At 33.4% G+C, this 19545-nt stretch overlaps 1 protein-coding gene across 8 annotated transcripts in view; it reads left to right on the forward strand.

The window, feature by feature from the left end:
• Positions 1–19545, forward strand: part of LOC138699485 (ankyrin repeat and protein kinase domain-containing protein 1-like) — a 113436-nt gene that overhangs the window by 74166 nt on the left and 19725 nt on the right. For 6 of the 8 annotated variants that reach the window (XM_069825401.1, XM_069825398.1, XM_069825400.1 and 3 more), the window contains one exon: positions 9358–9440. The exons of the other annotated variants lie outside the window; for them this stretch is intronic. The gene's annotated coding sequence lies outside the window, so the exon portion shown is untranslated. The remainder of the gene's footprint in view (positions 1–9357; positions 9441–19545) is intronic. 8 annotated transcript variants of the gene reach the window in all.

Below are 19545 nucleotides of genomic sequence, written 5' to 3' on the forward strand. Positions count from 1 at the left end.
ACTTTTTTTACTTCTATGTTCATGCCTCACCATTCGTAATTTATTCCTTCCTTATTCTGTAGAAATGGCATAAGAATGAAAACGTAACTTGGGAATGTTAGGAGAATTTTTAAAATAATATATCTGTTGTCTTGCATCAATATTACTCTGCTAATGACGCTGGTAGTCTAGTAAACGTTCTTAAATACTATATTATTACTGTGAACGGTCGATGAAATAAGCTCACGGCCAGAAGGCCTAATACCAGGTAGACTGATCTTGTATCTCCTGAAATCGTATCCTTGACGTTTGATGACCTTACAGTAATCCATTTTGACGTCCGTGAAAGTAATCTTTTAAAATATAATTAATCTAGTCAGGCCGTGGGACTGTGTAAGATTTCCCAAGTGTGATCGTTGTGAAATATTTGAGCATTGTATTGGAATAGGTTTGTGTCTACTTGTATTTACAATTTAAGCCGTTGTATTTTTCATTAGGGTGACATCTATTTGTTGTTCTGACATTGACAACGATCCTCGTCTGTGAATGCAGGGTAAATGAGGAAAGCTCTCAGTGAATTATTAGACGCAAATGTAAAATCACGGCTAGTGTTGTCACTCTGCAATTTTAAATTCGTATTATACTTTTGTGAATGAATGGCTATGCTCATACTCTATAGCAGGGGTCCTCAACTTTTAGAAGATTGTGAGTCCCGCCCATATGTGATACTGAGGGACCAAGCACCGTGAACTCGAATGGGTTGAATAGAATTATATGAATAAATAAATAAATAAATAAACAAATACATAAATAAAGGAATAAAGGAATAAATGAATAAATATATAAATAATTAAATAAATAATAAATAATAAAGGAATAAATGAATAAATAATAATAAATAGATAAATAAATAAACAAATAATCGAATAAAGGAATAAATGAATGAAAAATAAATAAATAAACAAATAAATAAATAAAGGAATAAATGAATGAATAATAAATAAATAAATAAAGGAATATATGAATAAATAAATAAATAAATAAATAATAAATAAATAAAGGAATAAAGGAATATGTGAATAAATAAATAAATAAACAAATGGATAAATAAATAATTAATAAATAAAGGAATAAGTGAATAACTAATAATAAATAAATAAATAAATAAATAATCGAATATAAGAATAAATGAATGAAAAAAATAACTAAATAATCAAATAAATAAAGGAATAAATAAATTAATAATAATATATATATATATAAATGTGTAAATGCATAAACGAATAAAGGAATATATAATAAATAAATATATAAATAAATAAATAAAGTAATAAATAAATAAATAAACGAATAGAGGAATAAATGGATAAATAATAATAATAATAATTATAATAATAATAATAAAAAAGTAAATAAGTAAAGGAATAAATGAATAAATAATAATAGATAAAAATAAATAAATGAGTAAATGAATAAACGAATAAAGGAATAAATGAATAAATAAACGAATAAATGAATAAATAATAATAAATAAATAAATAACAATAAATAAATAAATGAGTAAACGAATAAAGGAATAAATGAACAAATAGTAAAAAAATAAAAAGTAAATAAATAGACAGGCAAACAAACAAATAAATAATTAAATAAATACATAAATATATAAATGAAATGTTAAAACGCTCTCTACGCTTGGGTAACGATATTTGAATATGACTCAGAATTTATTTTTGTGATGTCCAAGGAGAAACAGTCTCGCAGATGTGAATTAGTAAATCATGATCGTGCTTTGTTCTTGAGATATTTCATAAGTAAGAGTTTCTTCGCATAGGCTGGTTGCCCCTAACATAGCCAGGCATTTTAAAGAAACACTCCGCATTAAAGAAGTCCTTTTTCATCTTCTTTTTCCTTAAATACTATGAATGTCTCCTTTAAAAACAAATATTTTAGCGCTAAGGACGGGATATCTATCAATTAAAATCCCTGCGATGGGCCATATTATTGTCTTGAATAATCTTGATTTTTCTGATTATGTCCACACTGAATTGAAAACTGTTGTACACCATGAAACACGGGAAGGTCTACTAGAGAGCTAAAATAATATATTATTATGGATTGATAGAAACACTGTTTCGGTTGTACAAAAAGTTTGAATCGAAAAAAGGACATCAGAAGCGCTCGTGCTGCGACCACATTTTTATTTACATGATGAGAGCACCAAATATCATTAACCCTTTCTTACCTATAGATACCATATGGCAATAATTAACTTTATAGCATTTATATACTTGTGTGTTACATATGAAGGTAAATTTTGCTGGATAACTTCTATTTCAATACATTTTCATGAATATAGTTTTGTTTCAAATGTTGCCACTCCCGTAACTTGGTCACTTAATTAGTCCTAATACAGCTATTTGTTTCAACATGGATTGCTTGTAAATTTAATTTGGGTTAGAAAGGGTTAAAAGAGCACCAGGTTGAGAACACCTGCCCTACAGGGTGGAAGTTGATATAACAGATTGAAAGGAACGCTAGAGCACATTGAAACGAATAAAAAAACATGATTAAATTCACAGTTAATTATAGAATTAAGTTGTAAGTTTTAGATGTCTGGCAACACCGCAGCTAACCTCTGTAGCCCATGATTACGACAGCCTGATATTACACTGCCAGTATCACGGACACACTGACAGGCCGCGATAAATGTGTCTGATTTGGCATATTCCTCTCCGGATATCGTTCTACATAAAGCTTTTGAGCTGCATCGCGATTACGTCTTGTTTCGCAACGTAAATTTTGGCATTGCGATACACGATACAAACCCACACCGAATACAGTACTGGTTCTCCTAGTAAATACTTGTGTAAGAGGGAAACGAACCTGGCCTGTCAGACATTACGGTGAACTTCATCCTCACTCCCTCTAACTGCAACGTTGCATCTCCTTGCATTGTACTCTAAATTAAAATGTGTAATTTTAATCAAATTTATGGGAAAACCGTTCGCTCTATTGAAGGGATAAATAATTCTTCTTAAGATTTTCCAATCAAATGGACAAAAATCACAATCCTACTCGCATTAGTTATTGAATTAGAGGGTGTTAAACGTTTGGCACAAAAAATATTTATTTTAAAAAAAAAACTACGAACTTTTTGTATTAAAATATGAGGAATGCATTTGAAAATATGTGTAGTTATTCACTTCACTCCATTTAAGGAAGTTATAGACTATTAACCAGGCATGTATTATAAACAAGCATCACAGAGTATGAAAATAATTTTATGCTCGACAATGCCGAAATGTAGTAATTATACACCTGGTAGCAGTCCTTTATTGCATGTCATTAAAGTACACCTATTCATTAAAGTTCAGGTTTTCGATTATTCTCGGATATCCAATCGAAAGAAAAGCGAGGGTACGTCACGGAGGCTGGAAATCCGATACTGTCGCACAAGGTTATGTTCTGTTACTATAATAATTAGCGTTAATTGTAAATAATATTCAAATGAATTCAGTTTGTCATCTCGTTTTTCAATTCTAAATAAATTTCCAGGTTATATCAAAATTAGTTCATGTTACATTACATCAAGGTCAATGACATTATTGTTCCTCGGAAAAAAATTAATATTTTCGCGTCTGCACACATCTTACGAGCTATGAACAAGGTCACTTCCGATCTTCTGTCAGATACAAATAAAATGAATACTTCTGAATAATTTCAAGTTAGAAATATGGTCGAGCATAAAAATTCGTATGAAACTTGCCTATAATGGTGATTAAGACGCTCGTATGAAAATTATGAAACTCGCTTGCGCTCGTTTCATGAACAAGCATACTCGCGTCTTAATTACTATCATTATAGGCTCGTTGCATAATATAGGGGAGAGTCGGGTAGTATCGGACATCGGGTAATATCGGACAGTGAGTTTCTTTCATCTACCACACGATGATAGTACCTGATTGACATAGTTACGTTTCTGTGATGTCGCATAGAGAAACGTAACCATGTCATTCAGGTACTACCATATGGTGGTAGATGAAAGAAACGCACTGTCCGATACTACCCGATGTCCGATACTACTATTATACGTAAATATTAACATGTATTAATATAAGGTACATAAGTTATGTAGCTAGCTATGCAATAAGACCTATGGTATTTACAAAATTATTTGAAGACTTACCTTTTTAACATTACCAACGTAGAGCGCAAGATAAACTGTAATAATGTAGAACAATATGTACTTCAGTATGAATGAAAGAAATAATTTATAAAATTAACATTTAAATTATGCATGAGAAGAACGCAGTGATGATATTGTAGACAGAATTTATAACAAATTGATAAGTACTATACTAGCAGCCTACGATGATGAAAATGGTTTTGCGAAATGGTATCTATAGCAATAAACTACATTGTCTTTTCTTCAACAATAAATGTAATTCAGTTTCCAAGACAACTGCAATTAAGAGAACCCAACAATTATTTCCTAGCTTAATTGCTACATATTTTTAAAGTTAACAGCCTATAAAATTAAGGGATTTAAGTAGACAATACTTCTGGTTATGATTTTGTTATGATTTTATTAAATCGTGGTTGTTGGAAGGAAAAAGTGTAGGCCTAGACTGTGTTAGTGACACGGTCGCGGGTTTTTGGCGTGATAACGTCAAAGAACAGCTATCTTATAAAATTACACGTTTATTATTATGGTTATTAGTATTATAGACATCCATATTCGAAAGTTTGCGGGTTCGATCCCGGGCCAGGTCGATAGCATTTTTTTAAATTTAACTAATTTATTTAATACTTTACATTTGAGCTACGTTAGGCACTGCAGCCCGAAATAGCAGAAGCTCGTGCTCGGGCGCAGTTCAGATCAGTTATGCAAAATACGTGGTACAGTCATTATGTTCTAAGACTTGACGCCTGGAGGGTAGGCTTCCACAAGAATCTGGATGTATCACAAGATGCCGCATAACATGGCGTACATTTAAACAGAACCACATCCTCCCTCAAGATAGTCTCCGTTGGCCGTTATGCACGTTTGCCAACGTTGGTATAGCTGCTGGAAGCACCGTTGAATGATGTTGGCAGGAAGGTCCCGTATGGCTTCTCTTGTGGCAGTCATGACCTTTTCGGAAGAATGAAATCTACGCCCGCGTAGGCTTGCTTTCATGCGAGGAAAGAGAAAAAAATCGCATGGTGCGAGATCAGGTGAGTATGGAGGGTGTGGAAGAACTGTCACCTGTTGTCTTGCAACTTCCTCTTGGACAAGGACAGAGCGATGTGCAGGGGCGTTGTCATGTAGCAACAGCCAATTCTTTGTACGCCATACGGCGAATTGAATCTCGTAAACGGCCAAGGATCTTCTTGTAGCGGGTTTTGTTCACAGTTGCACCTTCTGCGATGAATTCCATGTGAACAATTCCATTTGAATAAAAAAACAGCTCAAGCATCATCATGCCTTTTGACCTGTCTTGTCGCGGTTTTTTCTGTCGTGTGATAACGGCGTTTTCCAGGTGGCGGAATGTCGTTTCAGTTGCGGATCGTAAAGGAAACACCAAGTTTCGTCTCCAGTTATTATCCGGTTGAGAAACGTCGGATCATCGTCAGCACTACTGATGAGGTCACCACAAATCGTCATGCGATCATCACGTTGGTCTTGCGACAGGATTCGTGGCACACTGTGCTGGGTAATACGAGACATGTTCAGGTCATCAGACAGAATTTTGTAGCAAGTACCATGGCTGACCCCTACTGTTGCTGCGATATCGTCTACCGATTGGGAGCGGTTAGGACGCACCAACGTTGCAACTTCTTCGATCTTGCGTTCAGTTCGAATTGTTTGTGGCCGACCAGTACGCACATCATCTTCCAAACTGTCTCTTCCTTGCAAAAAACGTCGGTGCCACCTAAACACAACACTGCGACTCACTGCGTCCTCACCGTAAACGTGCTGCATCATTTGAAACGTTTCGGCAGCAGTTTTGCCTAATTTCTGGCAGAACTTGATGTTTGCCCGTTGCTCAAACTGTGACATCTCGGGTTCCGACGTGCGCATTCAAATCACCGTCACAACAAAGACCGTAGTTCTGCTTACAGTGCATGCACTCAACTGTCTCTTGTTGGGTCGAGAGACTGACAATTCATCATACCACGGCGCCACCTATGCGCTATAGTGCACCACAACGCCACTATGCGCTCAGTATTAGAACTTAATGACTGTACCACGTATATTTGTTACTGTTGCTCCAAGATATTGAATTTTTCCAACTCTTCGAAGGATAAATCTCCAATTTTTATATTTCCATTTCGTACAATATTCTGGTCACGAGACATAATCATATACTTAGTCTTTTTCGGGATTTATTTCCAACCCTATCGCTTTACTTGCTTCAAGTAGAATTTCCGTGTTTTCCCTAATCGTTTGTGGATTTTCTCCTAACATATTCACGTCATCCGCATAGACAAGAAGCTGATGTAACACGTTCAATTCCAAACCCTCTGTGTTATCCTGAACTTTTCTAATGGCATATTCTAGAGCAAAATTAAAAACTAGAGGTGACAATGCATCTCCCTGCTTTAGCCCACAGTGAATTGGAAAAGCATCAGATAGAAACTGGCCTATACTGACTCTGCTGTAAGTTTCACTAAGACACATTTTAATTAATCGAACCAGTTTCTTGGGAATACCAAATTCAATAAGAATATCATATAAAATAATAATAAATGTAATAATAATAATAATAATACTAATAATAATAATAATAATAATAATAATAATAATAATAAGGCTATTGATCTGTGAAATTTCGAACTTCTACATTTTTACACCAGGAAATCTGAAACTTTCCCGACATATTTCTTACGTGTGGACACGCAATACACAACTTTTTACTTTCATGTTCCAATTAGTTCGCTCATAATCAATATTTTTAATATAGAATTATGATTGTTCCAGTTTTCAAAATTTATATTATTTTTCTTTAAATTTATCTTCAATTTATTTCTGATGAATTTAAAATATAACGCATGCTTTTCTTTTTTTCCAATTACTTTTTCAGAAAAAAAGATTTAGCCGTTATTTGTTAATTTTCCAATTCTTTTTTAATGTTATAACATTCTCGACACATGGAGATTTGAATATTTTCAATAGCAGAAGAAAACACCTGTCAGTTTACTTTACAGGCCTTTGTGGACCTCTGTGCCATTTGTCACTGAGATTGAACAAAAGCTGCATTCATTAGAAGATTTTGAATGTTACAAAATGTTGAAAATTGGGAAATCGAGAAAACGAGTATCAAAATACTGCATCGGATATCCTTCTTTCCTATACAAGTCTACCACACACATTTTTCTCCTACATAACATAAAATCGAAATAATGATTTTTTCGCTATTTTAACCGTTTCATGGCCTTAATAATAATAATAATAATAATAATAATAATAATAATAATAATAATAATAATAATAATAATAATTCTTTATTTATACTGGCAGAGTTAAGGCCATAGGGTCTTCTCTTACACTCTACCAGGTCACAAAGTATACAAGCAGTTAAAATTTAAAAAAAAAAAATTACAGAACAGAATACTAACATATATAAACAAAATAATAATAATAGCATAATAAAGTCGACACTAAACAACATGAAAATAATACCATAATAAAAAAAGGAAGTAAAATACATTGGAATATAGTGAAAGCAACTCATTTAGTACAATGGAATGTAATAAAATAATAATAATAAAGAAAATAAATACAAAAATTAAATAAAATTTACGATAAAAAGGCTATGATAATAAATTCATCGGCTCATAAAGAGAACAAAAAGGGGAAAAGAAGGAAAAAGAAATATATAGCCTATATTTTTACAAAACTATGGCAGAGAAAAGGGCTTATAACTGAAAGGAATCTAATTTAAAAAGTGCAATTTTAATTTATTTTTGAAACTAGACAATGTCCGACAGTCTCGGACATGTTGTGTTAGAGAGTTCCAGAGATGAGCTGCAGAGACGGTGAAAGATGAAGAGTAATAGGATGTTCTGTGTTTATTAATGGAGAGTGTGATATGGTGTTGTGAGCGAATATCTATTTCGTGATATGAGGACAAATGTTGAAAACGAGAAGCTAAGTAGCTAGGGTTAGAGGTTTGAAGAATATTGAAGAGTAAAGTGAGAGAGTGAATAGCTCTTCGCTCCTTCAGACGGACCCAGGACTGCATATTTAGTGAAGATGTGATACGGTCAGATCTAATAATAATAATAATAATAATAATAATAATAATAATAATAATAATAGTAATAGTAATAATATAAAATAATAATAAAACTGTAATCACTATTTTCTGGTAATTTTCGCTTTTTTTCAAAAATATTTGGTATTAACATGTCTAATTAACTATCCTAAGACAACACATCGCATTAAAATTTTTTTTTTTGTATGTCAGTCTGTTTGTCTGTCTGGATGTTTATCTTTTCACGCGATAATGAACCGATTTCTATGAAAATATAAATTAAGTTGGGTCGCATTTAGAATTTAGCCTGTGTTGTTGTTTGTAGTTTTTGGATTTAAAATACCTTCTTTAAAGGAGGGGTTATAGGAGGGCCTGAAATCAATAAATCGAAGTATCCCGCTTATTATTGATTTTATAAACATATTATATTACAAAAGTTGCAAAAATGGTTTCCGACAAGTTCTGTTTCATACAAAATTTCGATAGGATCAATATTTAACGAGATATTTGATATTTAAAATAACAATGCGTTTTATATCAGTGCCGCTTCAGTCAGATTAATACACTGAAGTGAAACAAATGACTCTGCGTTTATTTAAGGCGGCCTGGCACAATAAACGGCAGATATCCAATACATTCTGGGTTATGACTCTTCTGAATCCGCAGCAACAATCTGTATAGCAAATTAATTTGCAAGTTTGGTGGCAAAACCTTTATTTGCTGCTATCTTATGTCAAATGAAGAAGTAGTGTTAGAAAGTCTACATTTTGAAGTAATAAAGCTTTCAACAGCGAAATATATTAATGTTTCAATATATCATTTTACTGTTTATTTACTTCAGATATTCTTTAAAATTCTGGTTACGTATTTACAAGTCATTTATACACGACATGTACATATTTTCAAATTGAAATTCGATTCCAGTGTCTCACAATACTAGAAAATAGCCTGAATTTAAGGAGGGATGTATGCAGGACGTAAATCACTGCAGTTTGTGAGAACTAATTGCATTTTGTGAGAACCTTACCGCAAAGTTAGATTGGATTCACTAGGTTTGAATAGTGAGGTGTCTGACATAGGAAACCAATGACCCATATGGTCAGTTAAAGCTCTCTTCATTGTTTACTCACTTTTCCAGGATGATTTGTTCGTTGTGGACACAGTTCAGCAGGAACAGAAAGTGCAAGTATCTTCAGAAGAGGAAGAAGTGTTGACTGAGAGGTGAGTATACTGTGCTGATATTGCTTCTTCTAATCTTTCAGAACTTCATATAATGTCGACGTAGAAAATAAACTTTATAATGTATTAGTTGTACCCGTGCGCTCTGCTGCACTTATTAGAAGTAAACATAAAGTAATTACATAATTAAAATAGAACATTGGATCCAGGGAACATTCGTGTTTGATAGAAGAATAAATCGTTTAATATGCTACTTAATTTAAATTCTATTTAAATAATTAAAATGCTATCATTTTGGTCCAGAGACTACTCATTTGGTGCGAAGATAATTTGTTCAACATTTTTCTAAATTAGTCTTGAATGCATCCTTTAATAAATCACTCCAAATTAATAGAGTTGATTGTGTACGAAGATCAGTTTTATGTTAGAGAAACTACAAATTTCAAATAGTGAAGGTTAATTAGCTTCTGAGATTACTTCATACAAACACACAAAATATTCGCTGTATATTAATATTGATAACGTCAAGGCCGCCTTAAATAGACGGAGTCATTTGTTTTGATTTTATTGTAGCCATCGTCGTCGTTTCTGCAATAACTCCTATGTCACATATCGATTTTCAGATTTTTGCTCTATTAAATAACTTAAATAGTGATGCAGCAAATAATACAATCTACTATATATAACTTAATTATATTTCTTTCTTTCGAAAATGTAAGAATTCACGATCTCCTATGCACTACTGCCATAGAATGAATAAATTCGTTTTTCTTCCTACTAACAAATTTAATATTTTGCACATACAAGTTACGGAATAACGACATTATAATATAAACGGCGGTGGAAATGTATTGTATTGTTATTTTAAAACTTTTGTATACCCTTAAATATCAGTCCTATGAAAATTTTTCCGGGATAAAACTTACCGGAAATCATTTTTAAAGAAATTTTTGTTAGGTAACATTTTTCACAAAAATCAATAATAATCTAGATATTTCGGTTTATTTAAGTCAGGCCCCCTTATAACGCCCCTTTTAAATAAAGTATTTTGAATATCATATAGCCTAAAATCTAAGTTACAACGAGCTTAATTTGTATTCCAATTTTCATCGAAATCCGGTCAGCCATTATCGCGTGAAAAGGTAACAAACATCCAGACAGACAGACTTAAATATCAGTCCTATCAAAATTTTGCCTGGTATAAAACTGATCGGAAATGATTTTTAAAGAAACTTTTGTTATGTAACATTTTTCACAAAAATCAATAATAACAGAAATATTTCGGTTTATATAATTCAGGCCCCCTTATAACCCCCCTTTTAAGTAAAGTATTTTGAATGTCATATAGCTTAAAATCTAAGTTACAACGGACTTAATTCATGTTCCAATTTTCATCGAAATCCGTTCAGCCATTATCGCGTGAATAGGTAACAAACATACAGACAAACAGACATACATACAAATAACAATTTCAAAAAAGCGATTTTCGGTTTCAGGGTGATTAATTATACATGTTAACACCAATTATTTTTAGAAAAGCGAAAATTACGAGAAAAATTTCGCTTACAGATTTATTATTAGTATAGATGATACTGTTTTCTATCTACTATATTTGCAGTGGCGTAGCATGAAATTTTGAGCTGGGGAAGCTAACTCAAGCTGTCTTTCATGCAATATGAGAAAACGTATTACAAAAATACAGTCTTAAAATAAATAGTAGTCAATGTCAAGTCAGCAGTCGAAGATTGGTTGGAACATCGTAAGTAACACCAATAAGGCATGACCTCAAATGATACGTAGTAAAATATGATTTCACGGTTTACACATACCTCTTAACAAATAGACACGTATACGTATAACATTAGCTCACTCCCTGTCATACTTAGAGAAATCACAATATTAGTACCTATCATTACGTAAGTATGTGTCTGTCTTTTGGTTGTGTCCTTCATTGACAGCAAGGGAGTCGGTCATTTGTTTTTTAAATCACACTTTTGTTCGTAAGTCAGTCTCGATAATACAATTGTTCTAAAAAAAATTCAAGTAAATTGGTGTCAGGAACTGTTATTTCACTCATTATTTATTATATCAGCCACAATGCACACTAGCACTTCAACTGAACACAAGTGAGGAAAAGGGATAACTCGGAAACTACTTATTTTAAATGTTAAAGCTAGCTTCTTGCGAGCCTTGCGACTAGGGTAGTTTAGTTAGAAAGGGATGGAAAATCTGCGGGGTGGATTACACAGAAGAAACCAGTCTGCTTGGAAGCTGGTGTGTGCAGGCTTATTGTTTACTGCTGCATCACAAATCATCCTGAACTGCCGCATCACAATATTTAACGCGTAAATATAAATTATATTAAAATTAATAAATAATTTTCTCCATAAACTGCAGGTTTATTATGAAATTATTATTAACTGGGGAAGCTAAGCTTTTTAGCTTACATTGACGCTACGCCACTGTATATGTGTATTGTTATTCTTATTAACGCATCAATATATTTTGGTACTGAAATACGATTCACTAAAATGATCATTTCCATGGCAAGTAACACACTACAACTCCTACTATATCTGCTCCTTTATTATTCTGTTGTCCTTCGAGAACCATGATCTCTTTTAGAGTATGTTGACGTCACTACATATCTATTGCGGCTGTAATCCCTATGCGGTTTTTTGTTCTGCGACAGATTTTGCGGATTTATTCTTCAGTACTTACAAGTTGGTTCACTTTTCGTCTCTCTGCTCATACTTCACTGCATTTTTAGGTCAGATTGTGATATCGTAGTCTAGTACAGGGACATCATTTTATTTTTACTAACATTTTTAATATTAACCTGGCTATACCTTTAGAGAACCGGAAGCACCGTTCGCTAACCCCTTCCAAGACTGGAGTTCGATGATACTGGCGTAAAACACAAATAAATCACTTTACTAGGTATAAGAGGGAAGAAAAGTACTTCATCCATTTACGTAAACTAAGAAATATCGCGATTTTGAGTTCGATAATTTTCATTAGGTTTTTATTTAATCAAAATGCAGTACTGTATTAAGAATAAGTGTTTTTACTCACGAACTGAGCTATCCATGCGAACGTATTCATTATGCATTGTATATTATACTGTCTACAGCACATTAGCGTACAATATATAGAATGAAGTTAAATTGAAAAATAATCATAATAAGGATATTTAAACACATTTTTGAAAATGGTAGCCGTTCATTTCGAGAGCCTACAGGCTTCAGTTCTTTTGTGCATATTATCGCACTATAGACTATTGCATCTAATTCCAATTACCAGTTTCGTCCTTCGTACTAGTAACTCATGTTGAAATAATTCTGTACCTACTCTATAAAAGAGTACCTTATGTACTGTAAATTCAATCTTCACTTCTGCCCGACCCGCACAGATAAAATTACTCAGACATGCTATCTACTGTCCGTCCAAGTGGTTATGCCGCAGGATCGTAGAAAGGAGGGAAATCACGTGACAGTTAATTACTTAACGAGGCCCTTTTATTTAAGTTATTTTAAACAGTTGTATAATATTACGTAAACGTCCAATTCCTAACAGAAATTAATGTTTTCAGAAAAGAGCTAAGACAGCCCTGCTTTTACAGAGGGGCGTGCAGAAGTAGGTGGGGGAAATCGGGATGCGACGTAGGCAAACGGACATTACCTGTGCGAAAATATGATTCAATATTAAAAGTTCTTTCGTCACTGGAAAACGCGAACATATTTCTGGAACGTACTATACTCAGTAACTCAGTGCTGTTTACTATAATCAGCCTTGATTCTGTCTGGAGGACAGTTGGAACTTCATTAGTAGAAGGGGTGGGAGTGAAGTACATTCAAAAACTCAGGTACAATAAAAATTGAAGTAAAAATAAAATGATGTCCCTGTATATACAGTCACGAAGCTTAATACTTAGTAAATATGCAAACGTAAACAGTTGAAATACGCATCCATAGATAGTTGCTCACCACCAGGATCGCTACTATCGCCTCATCACAGACTCTTTCCCTAGCAGACCATAAAATGTATTGTACTTTCGATATCGTGTTCTTTTGAAAAAATTAACACCTTCCTTCCATTATTGAAATATGAAATACATAAGGTTTATATATTATTTTCATAAAATATATATTATATTCTATAAACTCACCTTCCTGGATCTTTCGGAAGGATATCTCTAACCTATTTTTCTTAAACAGCAACCCTTCTCTATTATTAGTACCGTTAGATCTGCAAACTGGTCACTCCACCTACAAGTCTGAAAATTCTTCGTAACTGAAAGACTCAGAAACGCACTTCACTCATACAATCTTTCTTTAGTGAGTGACGTCACGTTACCATGGAAACCGAGTGCTGTATGAAAATGGGAACCCAAATAATTTCACCTCTACAGTATTGTAAGTTCTAATAGACACCGCTCGGCGCTCGTAACAGTAAAGTTGACATTCTTCTATTCAGCGGACGGCTACAGGTACTATTTACACAACTAAACACTGTTCATAACGACTGAAAAGAAAACTTCTTTTATTTTAGAAATACCGTTACAGGTAATAACTACAATTAATTATTAATACGAGATGAAATTGCGTTTTACACATAAACAGGTGAAGTACCATATCACCTATTTACGTGTAAAACACAATTTTATCTCGTATTAATAATTAATTCTAGTTATTATTACCGGTTCCGTATTTCTAAAATAAAAAAAAAGTTTTATTTTCAGTCGTTATTAACAGTATTTAGTTATATAAATAGTACCTGTAACCGTCCGCTGAATAGAATAATGTCAACTGTTACGAGTACCGAGCGGTGTCTAATGAAACCTATAATACTGTAGAAGTGAAAATATTTGGACTCCCATTCTCATACAGCACTTGGTTTCCATGGTAATGTGACGTCACGCACTAAAGAAAGATTGTGTGAGTGAAGTGCATTTCTGAGTCTTTCAGTTACGGAGAACTGTCAGACTTTTTGTAGGTGGAGTAACCAGTTTGCAGATCTAACGGTACAGAAGGGTTGAACCTGGTCTCCAAGGCCGGGGGCTATTGTTGAAGGGCTGTGAAATTTTACAGTATGTAGGCCTACTACCTGACTCGAGAAAAGTATCCTCATTCCTTGTGTCTAAGCAGCCAGTCATGCAGCGGTAAATTAGCTGGCTATATGTTATTTAATCAGGAATGCATGCCACATACATTCGTAAAGTTTAAAAGTTGTTTTCCACCGCGTGTATTATTTCTACTCATGAGTTTGCCAGTTTTGTTCCAGCTTTTGTACTTGAAAGTTTAACGCGCACGTAAATGTACACATGTAGTTTAGTACTTATTAACTTATTATTTAATGTATTTAGAGTATATTAGTGAACGATTAGGGAAAACACGGAAATTTTACTTGAAGCAAGTAAAGTGATCGGTTTGGAAGTAAATCCCGAAAAGACAAAGTATATGATTATGTCTCGTGACCAGAATATTGTACGAAATGGAAATATAAAAATTGGAGATTTATCCTTCGAAGAGGTGGAAAAATTCAAATATCTTGGAGCAACAGTAACAAATATAAATGACACTCGGGAGGAAATTAAACGCAGAATAAATATGGGAAATGCCTGTTATTATTCGGTTGAGAAGCTCTTATCATCCAGTCTGCTGTCCAAAAATCTGAAAGTTAGAATTTATAAAACAGTTGTATTACCGGTTCTTCTATATGGTTGTGAAACTTGGACTCTCACTCTGAGAGAGGAACATAGGTTAAGGGTGTTTGAGAATAAGGTGCTTAGGAAAATATTTGGGGCTAAGCAGGATGAAGTTACAGGAGAATGGAGAAAGTTACACAACACAGAATTGCACGCATTGTATTCTTCACCTGACATAATTAGGAACTTAAAATCCAGACGTTTGAGATGGGCAGGGCATGTAGCACGTATGGGCGAATCCAGAAATGCATATAGAGTGTTAGTTGGGAGACCGGAGGGAAAAAGACCTTTAGGGAGGCCGAGACGTAGATGGGAGGATAATATTAAAATTGATTTGAGGGAGGTGGGATATGATGATAGAGACTGGATTAATCTTGCTCAGGATAGGGACCGCTGGCGGGCTCATGTGAGGGTGGCAATGAACCTTCGGGTTCCTTAAAAGCCATTTTTAAGTAAGTATGTAAGTAAGAGTATATTAGTGATATGTGTATATATAGTATTAATCCTACATCATAGTGTATATTGTATGTTTAATCACTATAGTGCTATTATGCAAATGCTCAGGTACCAGTACATGGAAAATATTAATAAATTAGTGCGAAATATGTATCCCGAAAATGGCGCGGTTTGTAAAATATTGGAAATGCCGTTTTGCATACATAAACATGAGGATGGAAAAGATGTTTTAAATTCTGGACGTCCTACAATTCCATTTGTTCTTTGTTCTAAAAAGTGCTAAAAATATAGAAGTTGTATGAAATAACTTAAATTATTCCGATGAAAGAAGCTTTTCTCTTTGAAAAGATTGAACATATCATTTGGAATGCCACATAACAGGAGAGACTTTCATCATTAGCCCCATAGCTTTGCGTATAAATATAATGTCCACCCTCAGTTAAAGTCAGACATTTTATGAAGACATCATCGACAGGTTTGCTGCTTTAAAAGATAGGAGGATTGACTTTGTATGCAAGAAATTGGGTGAGTCCTGAAATAAATTAATTTTCCTTTTTGCATGTGTTCTAGAACTATTAAAATTGTACATAGTTTACGAATACTAGGCCTTCTCATTATATTAGCAAAATTGTTCATGCATTTGTGTATGTGAACAGCACTTCACCTATTTTCTTTACGACGAGCCGCTACTGCACACATCATTTATAATATTACAAAGACCTTCATCTGCAGATAATGCCTTCTTAGATAAATTATGTACAATACTTTTCTGGTTCTTTGATAACAAGAAATTACTTTCAAATTTGGCTCCAATTAATGCTTGGAAAATTGCCACAATATGTTTCGGAAAAGTGTTAGAATGTGTAATGAAGACTCAATTGGCAAATTATTTTGAAGGAAATGACTTATTGTGTCATACGCAGTTTGGTTTTCGTAAAGGTAGAACAACAGTTGATGCTATCTTATCACTGCTGGAATCAGCATACAATGGTTTTGAAGATAAAATGTACTCTGAGATCACGTTATGCGACCTAACAAAAGCTTTTGACTGCGTTTCACATGACATTTTAAGACTTAAGCTACAATACTATGGTATAAATGGAAGGGAGTTGGATCTCCTCTCATCATATCTGTCTGGTAGAAAACAAATAGTAGAAATTCAAGGGATCAGGTCTTTTGAAGGAGAAATGCAACATGGTGTCCCACAGGGTCCCATCTTAGGACCTTTCTTATTCCTAATTATTGTAAATGATTTAAGTTACAACATTATGGCCAAATCAACATTATATGCAGATGACACTTCTTTTATAACATGCTCGACTAGTGCAGCAGAACTGCGTCAGCTAACCTCAAATACAGCAGAATGGTTCAGAGCAAATAAGTTCATTTTAAACGAGGAGAAGACTCAAAAATTAATTTTGTCATTGAAAAAAGAAGAAGGGTCTGAAGAAAAGGCAGTAAAGTTACTTGGTATCCATCTTGATACAAAACTAACCTGGGATTGCCACATTGAATACATCTCTCGGAGACTGTCCAGAGTCCTGTACCTCTTAAGAGTAATTAGAGATAAAATACCCGGGCAGTACCTAAGAAGTGTTTATTTTGCTTTTTTTTCATAGCATATTGAAGTATGGAATCCTGGTGTGGGGAAACAGCAATAAACTTATTGAAGTCCTACAGATTCAGAAGAAAGCAATAAGAATTATCACAGAAGTACCAAGCAAAGCACATTGTAAACCACAGGAGTCCATCTTAACAGTTGTTAATGAATATATTCTGGAACTCCTTCTTTACATCAAGAAAAATCTTTATGGCTTCACCAGTAGGATGGATAAACATGAGTATAATACTCGGAATAAAGAAAAACTGGACATACCATTTTGCAGACTATCCAAAGTTAAAAGTAGTCCTAACATGTTGGGCTGTAGAATGTTCAACATGTTACCACAGGAAGCACAGGAAGTGTCACTTGACATATTCAAAGTCAAAGTGAAAACGTGGCTTCTTAGAAACCCATTCTATTCTGTACAAGAATATTTTGAATCAGAAAATCAAGCTGTTGATATTTTTTAGGTTTCTTTCTCTGAATTGTATTATTTTGTAATATATTAGGAAATTCTCATAAATTGTTAATCAAATCAAAAATATTTGTGATCAGTGTGTTACAATTTTCATCTAGATAGTAGCCTATTTTTGATAATCTTGACTCTCAATTGTAAACTCTAAGGAGTATTTGTGATCATTTTGTTTTATGTTTAGTGTTGTAATAGAATAATTTTCATTTTTGCACTATAATTTCACACGTGTAATTTGACAATGTCGTTAGCTTTTGCTATAATGACAGCTAATAAATACTATACTATACTATACTATACTACTATACTTACCTGCACACAAGATAAAATCAGAGGGGACTGAAAGCCAACCTCTATTTAGACATTGAATATACGTATCAGTGCATTCATGTGTGTTTTTACATTATTTCACACATACATCGCAATTCAAATTAAAACATAATTTGAAAGTTACATAACCACAAATATAAAGAAAAGCTGAATCATCCATTTTTAAATTATCGACATAATTCACATTTAAAAGTTCTTTAAACTCATCAATATTATCAGGTTCCCCACATATTAATTCAGTTTGTTTTTCCAATCTGTTATCACAAAAAGAAATTTTACCATATCTGGCAGAATGTAAACCTAGAACACTTTAGACCCTTATTTTTTTTCAGACTCCAATACTTGCGTAACAGTGACATTGTAATTACCGCCACTCAATTGTCTGTATTGACTAAATCGACGTTCCAGATTATCTGTTTGAAACTTTCCTGTCAAAACATACTTTACATTAAAATTAGCTGATGAGTAGCTAATAATTTCTTTTAAAACATAAGTACAATGATAAAGGGCATTATAAGTATCTTTGGTCAAACATCCCCGAAGAGGATTATTACCACTAATTTCTTTTGATTTTTCTAACCACAGCATGAAATGTTCCAAGAACTTCAGTCTTGAATCACCAACACTACTAAATGGCTCTTTCAAAGGGTTGTGCCTAAAAATATGCACAACAGCACACTTTACATTTACAACTGACCACCATGGTAATATAACCCTGATAAAATATGTTGTGCTTAAGTAGTTATTCTTGTGCAAAGCAGTGACAGTATATTCATTGAACACATTTACCACTAAATTTACTTTTTGCCTCTCAAAAGTGTTTGGATTGAGAGTCTTTTGGCTTAATTTGTGGGCGGTTTTCACTATCATGTCTGTCTCTTTCCTTTGTAATTCTCGCAAATCAGAAAATTTTGCTTCGCATACAGAAATATCTTTCGAAATCTCAGCATCAGATTGATATATATTCGGCAATGCCGGCCAAAATGGAACATGGAAAGTTTTGTCTGAATCTTTTAAATTTAGCCAATTGTTTCTTATATTTTTAAAAATATGGACACTGTCGTAGAGAACATAAATTTTCCATGGATTGTTACCAAAGGTAAAATAGTAATTAGACTCTGAATCTTCAGTCAATTCGTGGAACATTACTCTATTGACTCTGTTATTGTCAGTTATAATGCAAAGTATTTTGAAACCAGCATTAATTACCTGTGTCATTACATTCTTTGTCAAGTCTGTTAATTTATCACCTTTAAGTTGTTTTACAGATACAAGTTTCACAATTTCTTTTAAATGACCAAAAGCTGAACTAATTAAAAATGCTAGTATTGTCTTTGCCATATCTTGTGCCTTGTTCTCTGCAGTGCCAAATAAGTTGCCATTTTTGAAATCCAAACTTTGTTTTAAGTGAATTTCGTCAATTTGCAAACTTACAATTTTGTCTGCATCTGAAAGTTTTTCGCACATGCGTGCAAGGAACTTATTATTTTCTAGATCTGTTTTGGGGGAAATGGAGAATGATGCAGATAATTTTTGTAGAAGTCTAGGATGTGGAAGTGTCATTATGTCATTTACCCTT

The sequence above is a fragment of the Periplaneta americana genome, chromosome 5 (genome assembly GCF_040183065.1).
Source record: "Periplaneta americana isolate PAMFEO1 chromosome 5, P.americana_PAMFEO1_priV1, whole genome shotgun sequence".
In the NCBI taxonomy this organism is placed as follows: Eukaryota; Metazoa; Arthropoda; class Insecta; order Blattodea; family Blattidae; genus Periplaneta; species Periplaneta americana.